Consider the following 21,338-nt stretch of genomic DNA (forward strand, 5'->3'; position numbering starts at 1 on the left):
AGGCAGTATATTTATGATGTGAGGGAACTTATCACTTCAGAGGCTTGCTGGCTTATGAAGAGAGGCCAGAGGAAGCAGAACGGGCAGGTTCACCAACTGAGAGAAACACGTATCCAAAGCAAAGTTCAAAGGCAATCCAGTTATGCAGAAAAAGAATTAGATCCCCATCCCCTACAAGAAGCACTTAGAGGAGGATTTAGAAAAAAATAATTAGAAGAAGCAGCTAATCTAGCCACAAGTCATTGACAGTAGCTGTCAGATAAAAACAAGACTACTGTGAATTTCAGTGATTTTTTTTTTAAAGCAAAAGAGATCCATAGTGTATCTACTCTGATGCCCATAAAATGAAACCTTACCATCTTGGTTCCCAGGTATTTTCAACATTAACAACCATGACAGGGCCAAAGTATTTTTCAAGTCAATCCTTTCTATCTTATGCCTCACTCCCAAAAGTTCATTTGTAATTGTAAATAAACTCTTGTAATCACAGGATTTTGTGATGAAGAGTTGAAGAGATTAAGTGCATCCACTCCCTTCAAACTACAGGCATGAATTCTTTTCATGTTTTCCTCACCTGGCTATCACTTCTTTTGTTATTCATCTCAACACTATATTTAACAATCTGTGTACCTGAATGACAATAGCAGGGCATGGCCCATAAGGAAATCTTAAAGGTGATCCAATAACATGTCAGCAGAAGGCCACATTCTAAGGGTTTCTGTTGGTTTATTTGGTTGGTTGTTTTCTGGGAAATTCATGTTAGCAGGTACAATTCTAAACCAGAGGGGCAGGAAAGAGAAGAGGCATACTCTAGATATGAGCACTAGGAGATAGAAGCTAATATTTGAGCAGTTGCAGCAATTATGCAGGCAAATATAACACCTTTATTATGCTAGACACTGTTCCCAGCACACTATTAATTATGTCCTTTAATCCTTACAGTCCACTTAGTTTACACAAGAGGAAGCACACACACACAGGAAGGGCAGGTAACTAGCCTGAAGTCACATCACCAGCGATAAAGCCAAGATCTACACATAGACAACCACTCTCCAAAGCCCACAGTGAAACTTCTGCTGGATGCTGCCTCTCCACCAGCGTGGGGGGGGGGGGTCACTTCTCATACTTCTCATGTTCTTTTCCTTTTCCAAATGGAAAAAAGCCAATTATGGATCAATATATTCAGTATCTGTATGAGTTACTCTTCCCTCTGCTGAGACAAAACACCTGACAAAAGCACCTTAAGGAAGAAAGGGTTTATCTGGGCTCAGTTCAAAAGTGCAGTCCATCACGGAGTGGAAGGTGTGGCAGCGGGAGTGTAAGGCTGCAGGTCACATGGCTTCCACAGTCAGCAAGCAGAAAGCAAAGAATGCTGATGCTTGGCTCACATTCCCCGCTTTAGTCAGTCTGAGACACCAGCCCATGGGGTAGTGTGACCATAGTTAGAGTAATTTTTCTATCACAATTAACTTAATCTAGAAAATTCCATATAAACATGCCCACAGATTTTTCTCTTAGGTGATTCCAGACTCAGTGAAGTTGATAATCAAGATGAATCATGATAGTAACTATTAAGGGCATAATACACCATTGGAATTGGGATCCTTATTATCTTGCTCACCATAATAGCCTTCAGTTCCTCAAATCAAAGCCTCCTCATTTTCTAGATAACACAAGGGGGGAGGGGGAAAGGTGAGGATTTAATCAAGATCACACAGCTGGAGAGTAAGATAAGTTGGACTTGAGCCCACTTGTGGTGGATTAGATCGCACATGTCCCCCATAAACTCATGTGTTTGTAATGTATGATCCCCCTAGCTGATGGCAATTTGGGAAGTGGAGTCTTGTTGGGGGCAGTATGTTGCTCAAGGCAGGCTTTGAGGTGTTATAGCCAGCTCCCCTGCAGAGCTTAGCTCACTCTCTCTGCTATTTTTAACTGCTGTGGCTGAAGTGATGTCTAGCCTCTATTCATGCCATGCCTGCTCTGTCATCATGAAGCTCTCCCTTGAGGCAATAAGCCAACATAAAACCTCCCCCCGCCCCCATCAGCTGCTTTTGGTCAGATTCCTTGCCCAAGCAATGTGAAGTGTGCCTGATTTCAAAACCTACCACATTATCTCCACTTTAGTTACTCATATTTTTGAGACAAACCCTCTACGTAGCCTAGGCAGCCTTCACTATGTAGCCTCACACTCACGAATCACACTAGCCCACAAACTGTCACCCCCTTCAATCCCTTGCCTCAGCCTCCCCAAGCCAACAGCCATGTACCAACAAATTCAGCTTCTACTTCCGATTTTCCATATTGTCATGCAAAAAAAGCATGTGGCAGAAGTTCTGTTAATTATTTTTAAAAGATGGGAAAATGTGTTAATATAAAATATGTGTGTAAATAAAAATTAACAGATACATATTTTTAAGTAGAAGGTACATATTTATAAAAACTATTTCCACAGGCTTTACAAAGACAGCCATGATGAATGCTCTGGGGCTAGAGGACACACTGAGAAAGTTACTTTGCTTCTTGTTTGTTTGTTTTGTTTTGTTGTTGTTTGGTTGGTTGGTTGGGTGTGTGTGTGTGTGTGTGTGTGTGTGTGTGTGTGTGTGTTGTTCATTTTCTTTTTGAAGAAGGATCTACCTATAACCAGAGCTGACCTGGAACTCACTGTGTAGTCTAGGCTGGCCTCAAACTTCCAGTGATCCTCCTACTGCAGCTTCATTGTGAGCTAAAGGCATGTGCCACTCCTGACTTACTGCATTCCTTTTGAATTTTATGCCTTAACACAAGGTAGCCGAACTTAGCAAATATAAACACATGACACCTGGTGAAATGAATAATTTCTTAATGTACATCCTTTGTAATCTCAGGGCATGTTTACACTAAAAGCTAATTTGTTATTTCTCTAAAATTCAACTTTAAATGGGCATCTGTTATTATATCTGGCAAATTCTATTACCTTTCTATTTGCTTAAAATATTAAATTTAAATAATCATTTTTAAACTGAGGCCTATATGCTTTTCTAAATTTTTACAGTGACAGATTACCAAATCATTAATAAATGCCTAAAGATTTTCCCTGTGATCATATAATTTCCCCATAACACATTGATAACATTAGTTAAGTCAGGTAATAAAAAATAAAAGTGCATATTTGACTTTATTGAAAAGCAAGAGCTAGCTGACTGGTGACATGCAGCAGATTTTACGGAGTGAGGAATCAGTGTCAGAAACAATGAGAATCATCCTGCCCATTGCAGATTTCATAGCAACAAGCAAATGAAAATGTTTTGTACTTGAAATAGCTCTAGGAGGAGAAACTGCTGCAAATACATACACTTCCCTAGCTACCACCAACTCTAAGGAAAGAATAACGAATTAAAAAGCTTTCTTACTGCACTGGCTGGGGCTAGAATACGCTGCTCGGTGTCTGCCGACACATTTTCATTTATCATCTCTCTTATTCACAGCTGCTGTACTTGAAGTCAACAGACAACAGCCACAGACATTCGCAGGTGGATTGTCAAAAATTCAAGTGGTTATGATGGAAAGATGTGCATGTTCAGTTACAATTCCTACTTTTGGGTAACATCACTAAACCACTTTCCCAAACACAAAGACGCAAACCAGCATTCACCACCACAGAACACTCGCCCGTTCCCAGCATCTGTTCCTTTGAACTTCTCCCTCAATTTATAGGCTTTGATCAACAAAGCATTCCTGAATACAATTTTTATTTTCAAATTGACATGTATAAATCTTACCAAATTCCTACAGTGAATACAGAATTTATTCCTTTATGCTTATTACTAATTCCATGATATTTTAAACATCAGAGACTAGCTTCATGATGTGTCACATGATGATCAGTGACCTCTATCACTGACATATGTGAAAATGCTTAGGGCTTCAGGGTCAGCAAAGAACATAAATTCTCCTGTTTACTGATTCAGCAAAGGCATAAGGACACCTACATGACTGGTGTGTTGTCTGGTAGTAAAAATCATGAAGGGAGGAAAATTTGGGAACTCAATGTAAGCAAAAAGAAGAAAGATTAAGGATATTAAAACACAGAAACACATGAAAAGGACCACAAATTCAAACTGAGGAGTTGAGCAAAGCAAAACCTGGAATTAGAGATCCTGTGCGGGTTCCTAAAAATAGTCAAGGCAAGTGAAATGGGAGGTTCCCACAGAAAGGCCAGAGCTCCCACGGTGGTTCTGAGTATGGCAACGATTCTCTTGCCACACTAAGCTAAGCGATAACAGACTTAATGAGGTCAGAGATACGTAAATGCAAAATTACCAAGTGGCCTAAATACTATACAAAAAAAGAGTCTAAATTTCACTTGAAGTTTATTTTGACAAAGAGTATGATAAGGTCGGATTTTGTTTCAGAAGGATCACTGTGGTGGTTTGATTCAGGTATCCCCCATAAGCTTTGGTATTTTGAATGCTAGGTTCCCAGCTGATAGATATTTGGGAATTAACGCCTCATAGGGGTGGTGTATTGTTGGAGGAGGGCTTATGGGTGTTATAGCCAATGCCCCTTACCAGTGTTTGGCACACTCTTCTGTTGCTGTTGGCCATCTGATGTTGGCCAGGAGGTGATGCCCACCCTCTGCTCATGTCATAATTTTCCCCTGCCATCCTGGAGCTTCCCCTAAAGACAAAATAAACCTTTTTTCCCCACAAGCTGATCTTAGTCAGGCGTTTTCTGCCAGCAATGTGAACCTGACTGCAACAATAAAATTGGTACCAGAGGAATGGGATTGTTGCTGCTACAAACCTGATACTGTGGCTTTGGCCTTGTGAAACTGCTTTGCAAGAGGAAGTGGCTGAATATGAAATTGTGGCGTAAGAGATGCCTTTTCAGTGCTGTAAGTACAGCTTGATAGACCACTCTGGTCAAAACTGAAAGACCTGAATGCAGTAAGAACTATAGACTGTAAGGTTTGGCTTATAAGGGTGAGAAAGAGCTTTACCTGGAGTAGGACAGTTTGTGTTAGAGGGTTGCTGTTAAAACTGTGTCCTGAGAACTTCTGCAGGGTTGCATTGCATAGAAAGGGACTGGTGTGAGCAGAGGGATGTAGCACAGAAATAAAATCTTCGAGCTACAACTTCTATCCATTCAGCTGTAATACTATATGAGAGATTACAAGCATTGAGATTGGGCCAGCTAAATCTGCATTGAGACAACAGGAAGAATGCCGACTCTTTTGAAGGGGCCTAAAAATTGAAGCCGTATCCTATTTTTGAAAATCTGCTTTATTCCCCTGAATTAATAAACTGGCAGCCCACCTGGTATTATGGAGTATAACAAATACAGGAAAGAGTGGGTCATTGAATTTGCAACCAGTTTTGTATTTTGGAAACAGCTATGAGCAGTGTGAAGCAGGCTTCTTGCATTACCTGCATGGAGATCCGGTGAAGCAATAAAGATGAACTGTAGATTGCAGTGGAGACCCACTAGAGATGCCAGGACTACGAGATGGCTGACAAAGACAGTTGCTGGCATCAGATGAAGTTTTCAGGGACTGTGAGTAACCTAGCTGGAGGGGCGGAATTGGAACTCCAGAGAACTGTTGCTGGTTAGAATTATTATCAGACTTGCAGACTTGACATTTGTTAGTTATTGGACTTGGAGTTACAGAGTTTGATATATGCCCTGTTTGTTTTAAATCTTGAATTTGTTGAATATTTCTTTGCTATGCCCAATGCCATCTTTTGCAATATGAATGTTTATGTTGTGCCATGATGGCTTTTGGGGGTGGTTGGTATTATGGCTCAGTTAAAAGATGTTGGACTATGCAAATGTTTGAACATCATTGGAATTGATTAAAAACTATGGGGACTTTTAAAGTTGGATAAATGCACTGCATTTTACATTATGTACAGTTATCAGTTTGTGGGGGCCAGGGACTGAATGTGGTGGTTTGATTCAGTTTGATTCTAAACTTAGGTTTTCAGAATGCTAAATTACCAGCTGATGGCCATTTTGGAATTAATGCCTCCTGGAGGCAATGTACTGTTGGGGGTGGACTTATGGGTGTTATAGCCAGCTTCCTCTTGCTAGTGTTTAGCACACTCTCCTGTTTCTATTGTTCACCTTATGTTGGCAAGGGGGTGATGTTTACCCTCCACTCATGTCATTGTTTTCCCTGCCATCATGGAGCTTCACCTTGAGCTGTAAGCTAAAATTAACATTTTTCCCCCCAGAAGCTGCTCTTGGCCAGGTGTTTTGTGCTAGCAATGCAAACCTGACTGCAATAATAACCTTAGTAAAAATGTTAAAAAACATATGAAAAGCAAGAAAATTTTGAAATAAGACCATACATGAGGCACATTCAAAAATATAGATGGAAGTGAAGACAAATGAAAATGGAAAATGGATACTAGAACTAGTTAAGAACTATACACAACAAGTCCTGAAAATAAGAAGATAAAAATGAGCTGATCATGGTGTCTTTAGAAAAAGGAAACTCTGCATGGGTGAGGAGGAAGGCTCAAGTCCATGTAAAGCCTCAGCAAGTTTTACAAGCCAGGGTCAACTCTGCCAGACCCTGAATCTGGTCTTCCCAGCATCTGGAACCATGAGAGAATACACTTCTATTATACAAACCACACAGCCCATGGAATTTGCTAAGACTGCCGTAGCTGGCTGATTCCCATTTCAACCATATGTTACTACATATGCAGCTATGCTCTCTCCTCCAACCACAACCAGGAAGCCAGGATTGAGTTGTGTACCCAAAGCAAACCAATCTAAGTGTCAACCTGAAAGGTAGAAATGGCCTGAGTCTCTTAAGGAATCCTGAGAGAATAAACCAATTAATAATACAGCTGAAATGAATGACAGACATTTCAGTAAGGGTGAAGTAATTGAGACAGAGTACATGCAAACCTGAGAACTGAGAGAGCAAAAACAAGTCAGTGAGTAGAGACAGAACATACCACCTGGCATTGAGAAATAGACATTCCTTGGGACCATACAGCTAGTAAGAGAGGCACAGTAATTTCTCCCTGCAGATACACAAGCCCTGACAACAGTTCTTGCAGAGAAGTCCATTCTGCAAAAGGTGCTTTGTATACGGTTATTCATTCCATGTGCCTAATGATCACAGGCTGCCTTAGTAACACACCATATTATCACACACTAAACAAATCAGTCCCTGCAAGTATCTTTACTTAAGAAACATTTGGGCATTGTATTTCCCATAAAATTTTGAAAGTACTTACAAACAAAGAATTTTTATAGAACCATAGAGATAATTTAGAATGCTACTGAGGAAACAGTTACATTGAAAAACAAGTCATGCAAAGATACTACTATGAGTGAAATAGATATTGCTATGCAGTTTTTGGTTTGGCCAATCTAAGAAACACCAGTGGTGCAACCAAACAATATAGAAGTCTGCTTCTCAAAACTGTGGGATCAAGTTGACAAGTGTTCCTGATATCATGAGACCACAATAGCTGAGAATAATATTCACCAATACAGAAAATATTTTTGGATTAAAAATAAACTCCATTCATAGGTAGACAGAAATATCCTTGCCTCAAACTCCATCAGAAAAATGAGACAACTATTCATACAAAAATTAATCTATATGATTTATATATCAGGTGGAAAAATGAAACAAAATATTCATATCTATCTAAAAGATTGAAGCAAAGGGATAAAAGCATCAGAAACAAGAAACACTCATTAAAGGGCTGCAGCACATCTTGACATTTATATTCAGATTAACTATGAATGGGTTAGATTCAGTTATTACAGAATAGTCAAGATTATATATAGAATGGTTTGATCTGTCTACATTGTAAATATAAATATAACAGTAAATTCTACATATACGTGTGCATATATGTATTTCCTCAAGGCACAGAGTAAAATCCCAGCACCAATTACTTTTAGGGATGCAAAAATGGAAGTAGGGGCTAGAGAAATAGCTTAGCAGTTAAGGCGTTTGCCTGCAAAGCCAGAGGATCCTGGTTTGACTCTCCAGGACCCATGTAAGCCAGATGCACAAAGGGGCACATAAATCTGGAGTTTGTTTGCAGTGGCTAGAGGCCCTGGTGCTTCCATTCTCTCTCCCTCTCTCTCTCTTTCTTTCTCTCTCTCGGTCTCGGTCTCTCTCTCTCTCTCTCTGTCTCTCTCAAATAAATAAATAATATATATTTTTTAAAAAAAAGAATGGACATGGTAACCAAATCAGGAAGAGATCAAAGAGAGAACTTAGCTTCTCCCCACCCCAGGAAACCCTCTATTTTAATACTTTAAAGTACTTATTTACAAAGAAACTACATTGAGGTATTCATTGATATAATTGCACAATGTCTGGGATTTATTTTTAAAAAATGGGATGAACAAGCAGATAGTAAGAACAGAAAAGAAACAAGACTGGCCACGAAATAAGGTATTGCAATCTTCTCTTGCCTTCATGTGCATATAAAATATTTCATAATAAGAATCATAAAAATAAGAGGCAGGAGAGATGGCTCAATGGGCAAAGCCCCTGCTATGCACATGTGAGGACCTGAACCTGGATCCCCAGACCTCACACAAAAAGCCAGAAGCTATAGCAGACTTCTATAATGCAAACCAGAGAATTTCCCGGAAGCTCACGGACTAGTAGCTGGGGAAACAAAGTGGTGGACAAAGAGGTCAAAAGTAGAAGTTCGGGACCAACATCCAAAGTTGTCCTCTGACCTCTATCTACACAGACATCCCAGCATGGTGTGCCTACACTCACATACACAAAGAAGCACATGCTCACAAAAGCTCACAGCATACACACACTTACACAGTCACACACAAAAAAAGATTACAAAAATACAATATTGGTAGAAAATGTGAAAACATTAACAATCTCTGGTTTTGGAGGGGAGGACAGAAATAGAAATGATTATTTTGTTCTTTAAAATTCATGATATTTCCAAATCCTCCCTACGATCCTTTCTTGCCAAAAAGTCTGTGCTTGAAACTACTTAATTACTTGTAAATTTTCTTAACGTTGATAAATGCTCCCACACAGATAACTTCTTCAAGCTCCATCAGTGTTAACTCCAGCAAAACTAAAAGATATTTTGAAATAATTTCCTCATAAAGGAATTGATGTCTCAGAGAATCATTTTCTGCTATGTTTTGATTCCGTTACTCTACTCTAGACTTAATGTTTTTTTACATAAAAGCCATAGAAAACATTTAGGATCCTGGATTAGCAAATTCCACCTCAGAGCACCAAGGCAGGAGTGACTGCTGCTGGCCTGCCTTTGGATGTGTATACTGCCCAAGCCATTTGAAAGCACCGAGTCCTGACTTTGGGTATAAAGAGTAACCCTACCCTCCCCCATCAAAAAAAAAAAAAAAATACATGCATGCAAATCTGTGTGAGTTAATTTAAATTTATTTTTATCCTACATATATACTCATATCAATTCCATATGATAAACAGCCATAAGATGTAAAACAACTGAAATATGTAGAAATGGCACAAGAAGCATAAAATAAAACCATTGTTTTAATCAAGATGTTACATAGTTTAAACAAGTTTTAATGACAGTAGTATTATTTTAACATGATTTTTCCTCCCTCCTCCCCCATCCCAGCCCTCCTGTGCCCAGTTCTGGGAACAGAACCCAGGCCTTGTGCTTGCCACTGAGGAAAATCACAAATTTTTTCCTTTTAAAAGTAAGGGGGATACCTAGAAGGAAAATGCACAGGACATAAAAATTATTATATTTTGTTACTTATAGGTATATTTATACAACAAATGTATTTCAACTGGCAAACATGCTTATCAAAGTTGCTTTTGTGTTGAAAATTACTCTGAAATAAGTTTGAAAATTGTTTTTACTTTTAAGATGGTTGGCTTAGAGTGAAAAGCTTGTATTTATTTCCAAAATTTCATATTTCCTCAAAACTCATGGATACTATTTTTATAAAACATTTTCCCAGGGCTGGAGAGATGGCTTAGCAGTTAAGTCACCTGCCTGCAAAGCCAAAGAACTTTGGGTCAGTTCCTCAGGACCCATGTAAGCCAGATGCACAAGGTGGCGCACGCATCTGGAGTGAGTTCGTTTGCAGTGGCTGGAGGCCCTGCTGTGCCCATTCTCCCTCTCTGTCTCTCTCACGGTCTCTCTCTCAAGTAAATAAATAAATACATTTTCCCAGATTCATATCTACTTCCTGAGTAAACATTTAAATTATTATCTGTGATGTTTCTGAGGTAAGTTCTCTATTTCCTGCTTCTCTTCAATGATAGAGTTCATTTTAGAGCTGAAAGAAACCTTGGAATGTACGCATCGGGTAGCAGAGGTGAAGTCACTCAGGCCGGATTACGAGTCAGCGTGGTGTCTCACTGCTGAACTCTGAGCTAGGGCTGTCACTTGACTATTTAACAGGCTGAATATTTAAAAACTGGATTAGAAGAATCACTTCTACCAATAGTCTATTATTTATGTCCTTCCCTTGCCATCTGAATTTAGTTTGTTATTTTCTGAGTCCTAAATAAGCATTAAATTGATAAATTCTAACACCTTCTCTCTGCGCACCCATTTCACATACTTCCCATCTGTAATAATGTTCTCTTTGTGTATAGCCCTCCCCCAAATGAGTTCACAACAAAGTGTGCAGGGAAAAGCTGCTTGTGATAATGACCACTCAGCATCTTCCAGTCTCTCGCCCCCTCCTGAAACTCAGAGGGTTTGGGGTGATGGGCAGTTTGCCCCTGTTCACTACCACATTACCAGCCTTACAGGCCAAGATGCCACATGCCACACATATTTCTTGGACAGAACCAGGCCCCGGGATCCCTCCCAAGTGCTGTTCTAACAGATAAACTCATGAGTGCCAGACTCCAGAGGCAACTGGCTCTCCATAAAACACTCACTCAAGCCACAGTGTTTTCCTGAGGAAAACCTAAAACATACAGAGTGATTAACTTTGTGCCACAGAATTCTCAGGTGCAATTCCTGTGCTAGTAACAGATTCTCTAGAGAAATTACTCCTGGCCCCTGCTGCTTGGCCTTTTGCCTGACTTGAAGGAGGCAATTCCCCAGTGCCTAAGCAGACTGTCCTTGGTGTTTATAAAAAGCCTGATTCTTCTGGCATTCCCATAGGGCTAAGAAACATCGTTGGTGGGCCTTGGGACTTGGCTGTAGGGAGGAGAAGACAGCAGCAAAGGTTTCTGTCATTCCACAGCTACCTACTCAGAGAAGGATTTCACTGAGTCTGTGAGATGGAAATGTGGATGTCAAAGTGGAACAGTACACAGCTTTGTCAGCTTTAATTGAGACACCTCCTCTGACTCCTAAACAGTAAAGAAAGACAAACTTGCCAACACAGAAAATCTAAGGGACTAGATGAGAGGCAGAAGAACAGAATTATACATAGGCTACTACTAACTGCTTCTGACTACCTCAAGTTTATACTGTTCTCCCAACATCATTTTCCAGGGCTTTCCCTCAACTCAAAAAATAGCCTCATTTCCACCATTTCCTATAATTGTTCTAAAAATGCTTCACTAGTCCTAGAATCTTTTCCTTAAAATAAAACAAAAACATACATGTAGAGTGTTATTATATAACCTAGTTATCACTGAGCTGTAAAGCACCATACATAGTTAGATATTTTACTCTATCAATCTGAGCTTTCTCAACTCAGTTTGTAGCTTCCATGATTTCCCTCTGATGAATCTGCTTAGGGACAAGATAAAGTTTCCAAACTTCACTCAAGAAAAGTCAGGCTCATATTTCTGATGAGAAGTCTTCTGAGATGAGGGAACAGCATATTAGCGTGAAATTCGGGGTGGATGGTTTCTCTCCTGTGCGGTGCCTATGATGAGTAACGGTGTGTGTGTGCCCAGCTGGTAGAGGTCAGGCTCTATGCAAAGAAATGAAGTGCAGGGGTTGAAGGGAAGGGTGAAGGCCTGTGAATGATCACGTGCTCTTCATTGGTTAAGACTTTCTTCACAATTGTTTGAGTGGGGCGGGAGCCCTGCAGGACCCTCAAATTTAGCTGGCTAAAGTCAAAATTTTTCCTTCATAATAACAATCCCTAATATTTGAAGATTTATTTATTTATTTATTTATTTATTTATTTATGTATTTATTTATGAGATAGAGAGAGGCAGAGAGGGAGAGAGAGAACAGGCACACCAGGGCCTCCAGCCGCTACAAACTCCAGACACGTGTGCCACCTTGTGCATCTGGCTTACATGTGTCCTGGGAATCCACCATGGGTCCTTTGGCTTTGTAGGCAAGTGCCTTAACTGCTAAGCCATCCCTCTCAGTCTCTAATAATTTTTTAAAATATTAAACATTTTGGGCTGGAGAGATGGCTTACCAGTTAAGCGCTTGCCTGTGAAGTCTAAGGACCCTCGTTCGAGGCTCGATTCCCCACAACCCATGTTAGCCAGATGCACAAACAGGTGCATGCATCTAGAGCTCGTTTGCAGTGGCTGGAGGCCCTGGCGCACACATTCTCTTTGCCTCTTTTTCTCCCTGTCATTCTCAAATAAATAAATAAAAACAAACCACAATTTAAAAAAAAATTAAACACTTTGTGAGTTTTGTTTATTTTCAAGCTTGGTAACACCAGATCTTATACATACAAAAGCAAAGCATCAGTTTCTGTAGATATTATTACTATGGAAGACTACCTAATAAAATATTATATATGAAAAGTCTTATACTATAAAACATGAAACTTTATCTGAACAGTGTCTGCCAAGAAAAATTTCATTCAGTTTAAGAATACTTTGAAGAGTGAAAAAATAGAGAAGAATTAAGAATTAAAAGAAAAGGTTGCTATTAAGACAACCCAATGGTTCAAGGCTCTTGCTTGGAAGCCCATATGCCTGGGTTCAATTCCTTAACACCATGTAAATCTTGATGCAAAAAGTGGCACATGCACCTTTCATTTGTATGCAGTGGCTAGAAACCCTGGCATGCCCATAAACATGCATACAAATATTAAAAAGAAAAAAGGAGGAAGAATTAAAAGCCTTACTCAATCATGTGGAATGTCTACCCCGACTGGATTCTCAAGTAACAAACTGACTTTCTATAGTGTGCTGCCTGCTGAAAAGAACAACTTTATTCCTCAGCTATAATCCACCATCAAACACTCCCGTTGAGAGGCAGATCTTGCCAAATATATAGTCATTGTTGGAATGTCTAAAATCTTGGCTTAGTTATAATCTAAAAATTAAAGCTACAATCTGCAATTTGGGGCTTTTTAAAATGTGTTGTGCACTAACAGCCAGCACTAAAATTGCACTTATGAATTACTTGCTATTAAATCAACTATAATGATGATTCTTCCTGAGAACAAAACAGTATCTACAAGTGAATGTTCAAAAATCAAAACTGAAGTTGTTTTTACTGTTTAAAATGTAGCTGTTTATGAAATAGTTTCCATAAGCCCATTTTCTTCTGCAGAACACATGTGCTCTTCCCTCCTATCCTCCCTTTCTTCTTAGAATACAGGCCTCACACATGCCAGGCGAGCACTCTCACCACTCCCCGAGACTTCACAAAATCAAGCTCAGCGTGACCAAGCACAAAAGCTTTATTTCTAACAGATTTTCACGCTACAATAATTATTTCTGTAAGCATATTTATTATTTGCAAGCAGAGAGAGAGAGACAAAGAAATGGGCACACCAGTGCCTCTTGCCACTACAAACTCCAGATGCATGAATCGCTTTGTGCCTCTGGGTTTACATGAGTGCTGGACAGTTAAACGCAGGCTGTCAGGCCTTATAAGCAAGCACCCATAACCACTGAGCAGTCTCTCCAGCCCAAGGGTCATTCTTGCATATTGCATGATTTTGCAGATATTTAGGTTTCAAACCTCAAGTTTCATTCTTTTCCACTTGAACTTTTGTGATTTCTCTCCTTTATCTTCATCAACAATCGAAGGCCAGGGATTAGATATTTTCATATCCAATTTTATAGTTGTAGGTTTTTTTGTTACAAATATTTAAAAGGAACACCCAGTTTCTATAAGTGGTATGCCCCCTCTCCAATCTTCATCGGCCTCTGGCACTAAAGCATGCCAAACTTCCCAAGCTCTCAGTGGAGTGGAAACAGTCCTAAAAGCACACTAAATATGAGGCACCAATACCATCAGCCTGAGTCACAAGGAATTTGGTGATGTGATACATGAGCCTAGGCCTGATGGCTCAGCCACGGAAGTGCAGCGGAGCCAGGAGGAGAATGTGCTAAGGCAAGACATCAATGACCAAACCCAGAAAATGAAATGGCTGTGTGTCCATAGTCCTCAATGTCATGATGACAAAGGTGAAGAAAGCAATGCTTCAATGATCTCAGGACAGCCCTGAGGGGACACTGGAAGGGAAAACTGAGGGGTAGGAAGATGTTACAAGTTATGTTCTGGAAGAAGAATTTGGGCATTATGGTAAATCACTCACCACAGGGAGAAAAGACACGACACAATGGTCACAGTGTTGCCACAGTCTTACGTGAAGCTGTGCAAGTGCCCTGTAAAAACACTGGGCATCTAGATAAAGTCATGGTGCAAGGACTCAGGAGAGAAAAGACACATGTCATCAGTGGGATTCAGTAGCCCTGGAGGTGTGCTGATAACAGGGAAGCCAGTGGCATCAACAGAGGTTGACTCAGTTTCTGATCTGTGGGTTAGAAATATTGTAATATTGTTGGATCAAAGAACAGTAGAAAGAGAAACGTCTTGCCTTTTTAGAGGAGGGGGAGGAAATGTGACCGCTGTGGGTATAAGGAGTTGGAAATGCTTATAGAAAATGCCAGATAAATAACACTCCACCCATGCACTGCAACCCTAATTTAAGTCAGGGGGTCAAAAGGAAGCAGAGGAGCCGGGTATGGCAGCATGTTCCTTTAACGCCAGTGCTCCAGAGGCAGAGCCGGAGGGCCCTTGTGCTTTTGAAGCCAGCCTGAGACTACATAGTGAATCCCAGGGCGGCCTTGGCTGGAGCAAGACTTACTTCAAAAAGAAAAAGAAAAAAAAAAAGAAAAAAAAAGCAGCAGCAGAGAAGACATGAAATTAGGAAGGAGAGTGGGTGGGGAAAATGGAAAGTGCGAGGGGCATGAAATCATGAAAACTTTGAACAAATAAAATCTAAATTACCAAAAAAGAAGAAAAGAGAATGGAAAAAAAAAAAAAGGAGAAAGAGAGAGAAGTGGAAAGCAGGGAGGAAGACAGGGAGGGATAGCGGAAGACAGCCAGGTGGGGGCTGGATAGATGGCGTAACAGTTAAGGCACTTGGCTGCAAAGCTAAAGGACCCATGTTCAATTCCCCAGGACCCACATGAGCCAGATGCACAAGGTGGTGCATGCATCTGGAGTTCATTTTTAGTGGTTAGAGGCCCTGGTGTGCCCAGTCACTCTGTCTCTCTTTTCTACCTCTCATTCTCTCTGTGCAATTAAATCAATATTTTTTAAAAAATTTAAAGAAGGTGCTGGAGGGATGGCTTAGCAGCTAAGGCATTTGCCTGCAAAGCCAAAGGACCCAGGTTTGATTCCCCAGGACCCACGTTAGCCAGACCAAGGGGCACATGCATCTGTAGTTTGCAGTGGCTACAGACCCTGGCGCACCCATTCTTTCTCTCTCTCCCCCTCTTTCTCTGTCAAATGAATAAATAAATAAAATGTTTTTAAAATAAATAAATAAATATAAATTTAAAAACAGAAGGAAGTCTAGAGTGGTGGGGCAAGCCTTTAATCCCAGCATTCCAGAGGCTGAGGTAGGAGGATTGCTATGAGATTGAGGCCAGACTGAGACTACATAGTGAATTGCAGGTCATCCTGGACTGGAGTGAGACCCTACCTTGAAAAGAAAAAATTTTTTTAAAAAGAAGGAAGAAAAGAAGAAGAGAGGGAGGGAGGGAAAGAGGGATGGCGAGAGGTGGAAGGGAAGGGAAGGGAGAAGGGAAGGGAGAAGGGAAGGGAGAGGGGAAGGGAGAGGGGAAGGGAGAGGGGAAGGAAAAGGGGAAGGGAAGGGGAGGGAAGGGAAGGGAGAGGAAAGAAAAGGAGGGAGGGAAGTAGCACATAACAGAGTGTGAATTCCAGAAGGTAAGGATTTGACAGTTCTTTGTTTCCTTTTCTCCAGGGATATATACACAGCATCAGAAACCATGGCTGGCCCACCTCACACACTCAATATTTGCTGAAAGAATGAATCAATTACACAAGAAAAGAACTTGGCAGTATCAAAATAAAAAATCACTAGACTCTAAATTGTTGCTCAAGATAAAGGAGATAAACCAATAAGGTATAGATAGAAAAAGAGTGAGAACTGAGGTGGGAACCCCAAGAATAAAAGAAATAAAAATACAATAAAGCAGGGCTAGAGAGATGGCTTAGTGGTTAAGGTGCTTGACCTCAAAGCCAAAGGAGCTCGGTTCTCTTCCCAAGGACCCAAATAAACCAGATGCAAAAGGTGATGCATGCATCTGGAGTTCTTTTGTAGTGGCTGGAAGCCCTGGCACACCCATTCTCTTTCTCTCTTTCTCTCTTTCTTTCTCTCTCTCCCTCTCTCTCTCTCTCTCTCTCTCTCTCTCTCTCTCTCTCTCTCTCTCTCTCTCTCTCTCTCTCTCTCTCCCCCCTCCTTCCCTCTCTCAAATATATATATTAAAGCAAAGACAGGAGAATATCAAGTTCAAAGCCAGCCTGATTAAAAAGGTTTGGACAGCCGGGTGTGGTAACATATACCTTTAATCCCAGCACTCGGAAGGCAGAGGTAGGAGGATCACCATGAGTTTGAGGCCACCCTGAAACTACATAGTAAATTCCAGGTCAGCCTGGGCTAGAGTGAGACCCTACCTCGAAAAAAAAAAAGGGGGGGGGTTAGAGGTACAGAGAAAGAGAGCTCAGTAGGTAAAGTGAGGAACCTAGTTTAAATGCCAGAACCCACATAAAAATGCCAGTTGTGAGATGCATACTTATAATCCCAGCACTGGGAAGGCAGAGATAGATGGATCCATAAGGCTTGCTGGTCTTCAGCCAATCAAGCAAAAGTGATGAGCTCCAGGCCAGTGAGACACTGTCACAAAAATTATGTAAGGTGTTCCTAAGGAACAGCACTTGAGGCTCTCCTCTGGACTCCACACACATAGACACACACACTTGCATAAACATGTGCAGCCATAAACACACACACACACACACATATGGCAGCAGGATGTATCTCAGTGGAAAATGGTTTGCCTAGAATGCATGAAGCCCAGTACAGCAAACACAAAATAAAACAATTATTTACCTGATACTAAATAGGACTCACTTGAACTCACTTTGCTTTGTATGCCAATTCAAAAAAAAAAAAAAATTATCGAAGATAATGTTAATAAAATACAGTTTAATTTAAGGAAGACCAAAATAGCCTAAAAGTCAGCACCTATGAAGTCAATTTAAAAATTTCCTTCCAATGGAATCAGAAACATTCTTGAAGGCTCTAAGATTAAGTAAAGTCTACTTATTATGAAAGGAATAAATATAAAAATATATATAATTTTTGATCTCTCTTATTCACCTCTGCACTAAACAGAAACGAATTAACTTTTGTACCTTCTTAAACAAACATGGACAGCCCAGGAAGAAGATAAAATCTATCCACAATAATGTTTCCACTAAAGAGCTGTATTACTTGGAGAGCAGGGATGGTTCTGTCTGTAAGGCAGTGGTGCCCAGACTGCTGAGAGCAGCCGAATCAAAGTCAGCCAGTTGACTTAGCAAGGTTCCACGTTGTTGGGGTAAGAAAAAACTGCATAAAATAATACAAATTAAGGGACTGGAGAGAGGCTTCATGGTTATGGCAATTGCCTGCAAAGACAAAGAACCCAGCTTCAATTCCCCAGGACCAATGTATGCTAGATGAACAAGGTTGCACATGTATCTGCAGTTCCTTTACAGAGGCTAGAGGCACTGGCATGCCCATTTGTTCATTCTCTGTCTCTGTCTCTGTCTCTGTCTCTGCCTCTGTCTGTCTATCTATCTATCTATCTATCTATCTATCTATCTATCCATCTCCCTCTTTCAAATAAATAAATAAAATACAGCAAAATATAAACTTGAACATGAGCCTTGGTCATATTGATGATTAGGTACTAATCAATTCAGTCCCATAGTTATTAACTCACATATAATGTAACAAACTGCATTACTTAGCTAACAGATGTAATTCTGTAGAAATCACTAGAGCTGCCTTGACAATTGGAAATTTTTTCTCTCAAACTGTTTTAAAAGCACTGGGTGTGGTGGCGCACACCTTTAATCCCAGCACTCGGGAGGCAGAGGCAGGAGGATTGCTGAGAGTTTGAGGCCACCCTGACACTACATAGTTAATTCCAAGTCAGCCTGGACCAGAGTGAGACCCTACCTCGAAAACCCCCCCCAAAAAAAAAAAAAAGTTTTAAAAGTTATTTTTCTCTTTCAGGAAACATGTTAATTTGCTTCTTAATTCACTCACCCAGGACTTAACTAATTCATTACCTATTGTACTATGATACCCAAAGCTTAAAAATATCTGCTTAAAAGTATCATTTTGTTTGTCACAATTTAAGTTAAGTGATCAGTAGTAGAAATAAAATAAACATTAAAAGTGACCCAAACCAGATGGGGTAAGCTGGTCTCTGCCTAGAGTCGTGGCACTTTGGAGACGGAAGTAAGAGGACTGTAGGTGGAGGCCAGCCTACTTTACACAGTGAGGCACATTTTCACAAAAACCTGCGGGGAGGGAAGTGGAGAGATGGCTTAGCAGTTAAGGTGCTTGCCTGCAAAGACTAAGGACCCAGGTTCAATTCCCCAGAACCACATAAGCCAAATGCACATTATGGTACAAGCATCTGGAGTTCGTTTGCACTAGCTATAGGACTTGGTGCACCCATTCTCATCCCCCCCTCTCTCCCAGCCAATAAGTAAACAAATAAAAATATTTTTAAAGAAAAAAAAACTTAAAAAGGCTGAATGATTCCAGCAGCATGACAATATTTCACAATATAATGAAGACATCTCTGACCGCACCTGCCCTTGCAGTATTGTAGCCTGAACCATGCATCCTGGGAAGCTTTTGAAATGAGGTGCTGTCCATGTAAAATAGAGAAAAGACTTTGAAGAAACTCCCGAAGACAAAAGGTGAAACACCTCCTTGGTACTTTATACTGATTACATGCTGAATGATCAACATCCTGAAGAAACTGGGTAACAGCAATGTAGTTAAGACAAATATCACCTACTTTGGCTGTTGGCATCACTATGGAATCTAGAAAACTTAAGGTTGCATATATGGATCACAGACTACATGTGTGGCTCGCATATTTCTGTTCGACCAGGCTGATTTAAAAGGATCAAGAGGGCTGGAGAGATGGCTTAGCGGTTAAGCGCTTGCCTGTGAAGCCTAAGGAGCCCGGTTCGAGGCTCGGTTCCCCAGGTCCCACGTTAGCCAGATGCACAAGGCGGTGCACGCATCTGGAATTCATTTGCAGAGGCTGGAAGCCCTGGTATGCCCATTCTCTCTCTCTCCCTCTATCTGTCTTTCTCTCTGTGTCTGTCGCTCTCAAATAAATAAATAAATAAAAATTAAAATTAAAAGGATCAAGACTTCCAGATTATTGTCTCTCCAGTGCTTGGCATATTCGTTGATCTTAATTGGAGCATACACAATTATTTGGATAATCTCAACACCAAAATTATTCTTTTACTACCTAGTTCTTTAAATGATTATCATATAAACTTACACAAGGAGAAGAAATAATTCTAACAAAAGTGATAAAAACTAAAGGGAAGAGAATTTGGCATATAATCTGAAAATAAAGCCCTGGGTTTGATGCTCGATCTGATAATGCCATGTACACACCTTTTACAAGGCAGGGTTTACTCACACTTTTATTTTATTTTACTTAACCAACTAAAAGCACTGAAAGTTAAATAACTGAATACTTCTAATTTAAAATTTCCCATAATGTTTTTGAAAACTCTTGACTATATATTGTGGAAACTGCAAGTAACACTTCATAAGAACATTTCAATTCTGTTTTTTAATTTTTGTTTATTTTTATTTATTTATTTGAAAGCGACGGACACAGAGAGAGAGAGAGAGAGACAGACAGACAGACAGAGAGACAGAGGGAATGGGCACACCAGTGCCTCTGGCCACTGCAAATGAACTCCAGATGCATGCACCCCCTTGTGCATCTGGCTAATGTGGGTCCTGGAGAATCAAGCCTCGAACCGGGGTCCTTGGGCTTCACAGGCAAGCGCTTAACTGTTAAACCATCTCTCCAGCCAATTTCAATTCTTTTTACTCAAAAGAAGTTTAAAGGGTTGGAGAGATTGCTAAATGGTTAAGGTGTTTGTCTGCAAAGCCTAACAACCCAGGTTCAATTCCCCAGTAGCCATGTAAAGCCAAATGCATAATGGTGCATGCACCTAGAATTCGACTGCAATGGCTAGAGGCCCTGGTGTGTCCACTCTCTCTGTCTCTGCCTTCCTCACACGTGCTCTCTCACTCCTTGCAAATAAGTTTTTTTTTTTTTCTTTTTTTGATTTTTTGAAGTAGGGTCTCACTCTAGCCCAGGCTGACCTGGAATTCACTGTGGAATCTCTCAGTGTGGCCTCGAACTCACAGTGATCCTACTACCTCTGCCTCCCAGTACTGGGATTAAAGGCACACACCACCATGCCCAGCTAAATAATTATTATTATTTTGTTTATTTTTATTTATTCATTTATTTGAAAGCAATAGACAGAGAAAGAGAGAGAGAACAGGTATGCCAGGGCCTCCAGCCACTGCAAACAAACTCCAGATGCATGCACTACCTTGTGCATCTGGCTTATGTGGGTCTTGGGGAATTAAGCCTCAAACCAGGGTCCTTAGGCTTCCCAGGAAAGTGCTTAACCACTAATCCATCCCTCTGGCCCCTAAATAACTATTTTTTTTAAAAAAAAAAAAAAGAAGAAGAAGAAGCTTAATACAACCACTGTCAGATATAAAATTCTGGCCCACATAGCTGAAACCACAAAGGGTCAGAATATGTCACCCCAAATGTGCTACTTTAGCATAAGGCTTCTCTTGATCTGAACCTAACTGAGAGAGAGAGAAGAAAAAATATTTTGTGTCCACCCCCCTTCCATCCCAAAGTAAGGCAAAGATTTCCCTTTGTAAAAATAATAAAAATTTCTGTTGGTAACAGTAAGAGAACTCTTATTATATAAATAGCATAAATAAATATGCCCCCAAATATAACCATGCCTACAGGTTCTCACTTCTTTACTGTTGCAGCCTTCATGCACGCAAAATTAAAAGCATCAATTAAACTTGTATGCCTTTTTCTCCTCTTA

The 21,338-nt window shown here is 40.4% G+C and overlaps 1 long non-coding RNA gene across 1 annotated transcript in view; it reads right to left on the reverse strand.

Annotated features, from left to right (window-relative positions):
* LOC123459389 overlaps positions 1 to 21,338 on the reverse strand; it is a 31,789-nt gene that overhangs the window by 2,801 nt on the left and 7,650 nt on the right. The window lies entirely within an intron of this gene.

The sequence above is a fragment of the Jaculus jaculus genome, chromosome 1 (assembly GCF_020740685.1).
Source record: "Jaculus jaculus isolate mJacJac1 chromosome 1, mJacJac1.mat.Y.cur, whole genome shotgun sequence".
Lineage (NCBI taxonomy): Eukaryota > Metazoa > Chordata > Mammalia > Rodentia > Dipodidae > Jaculus > Jaculus jaculus.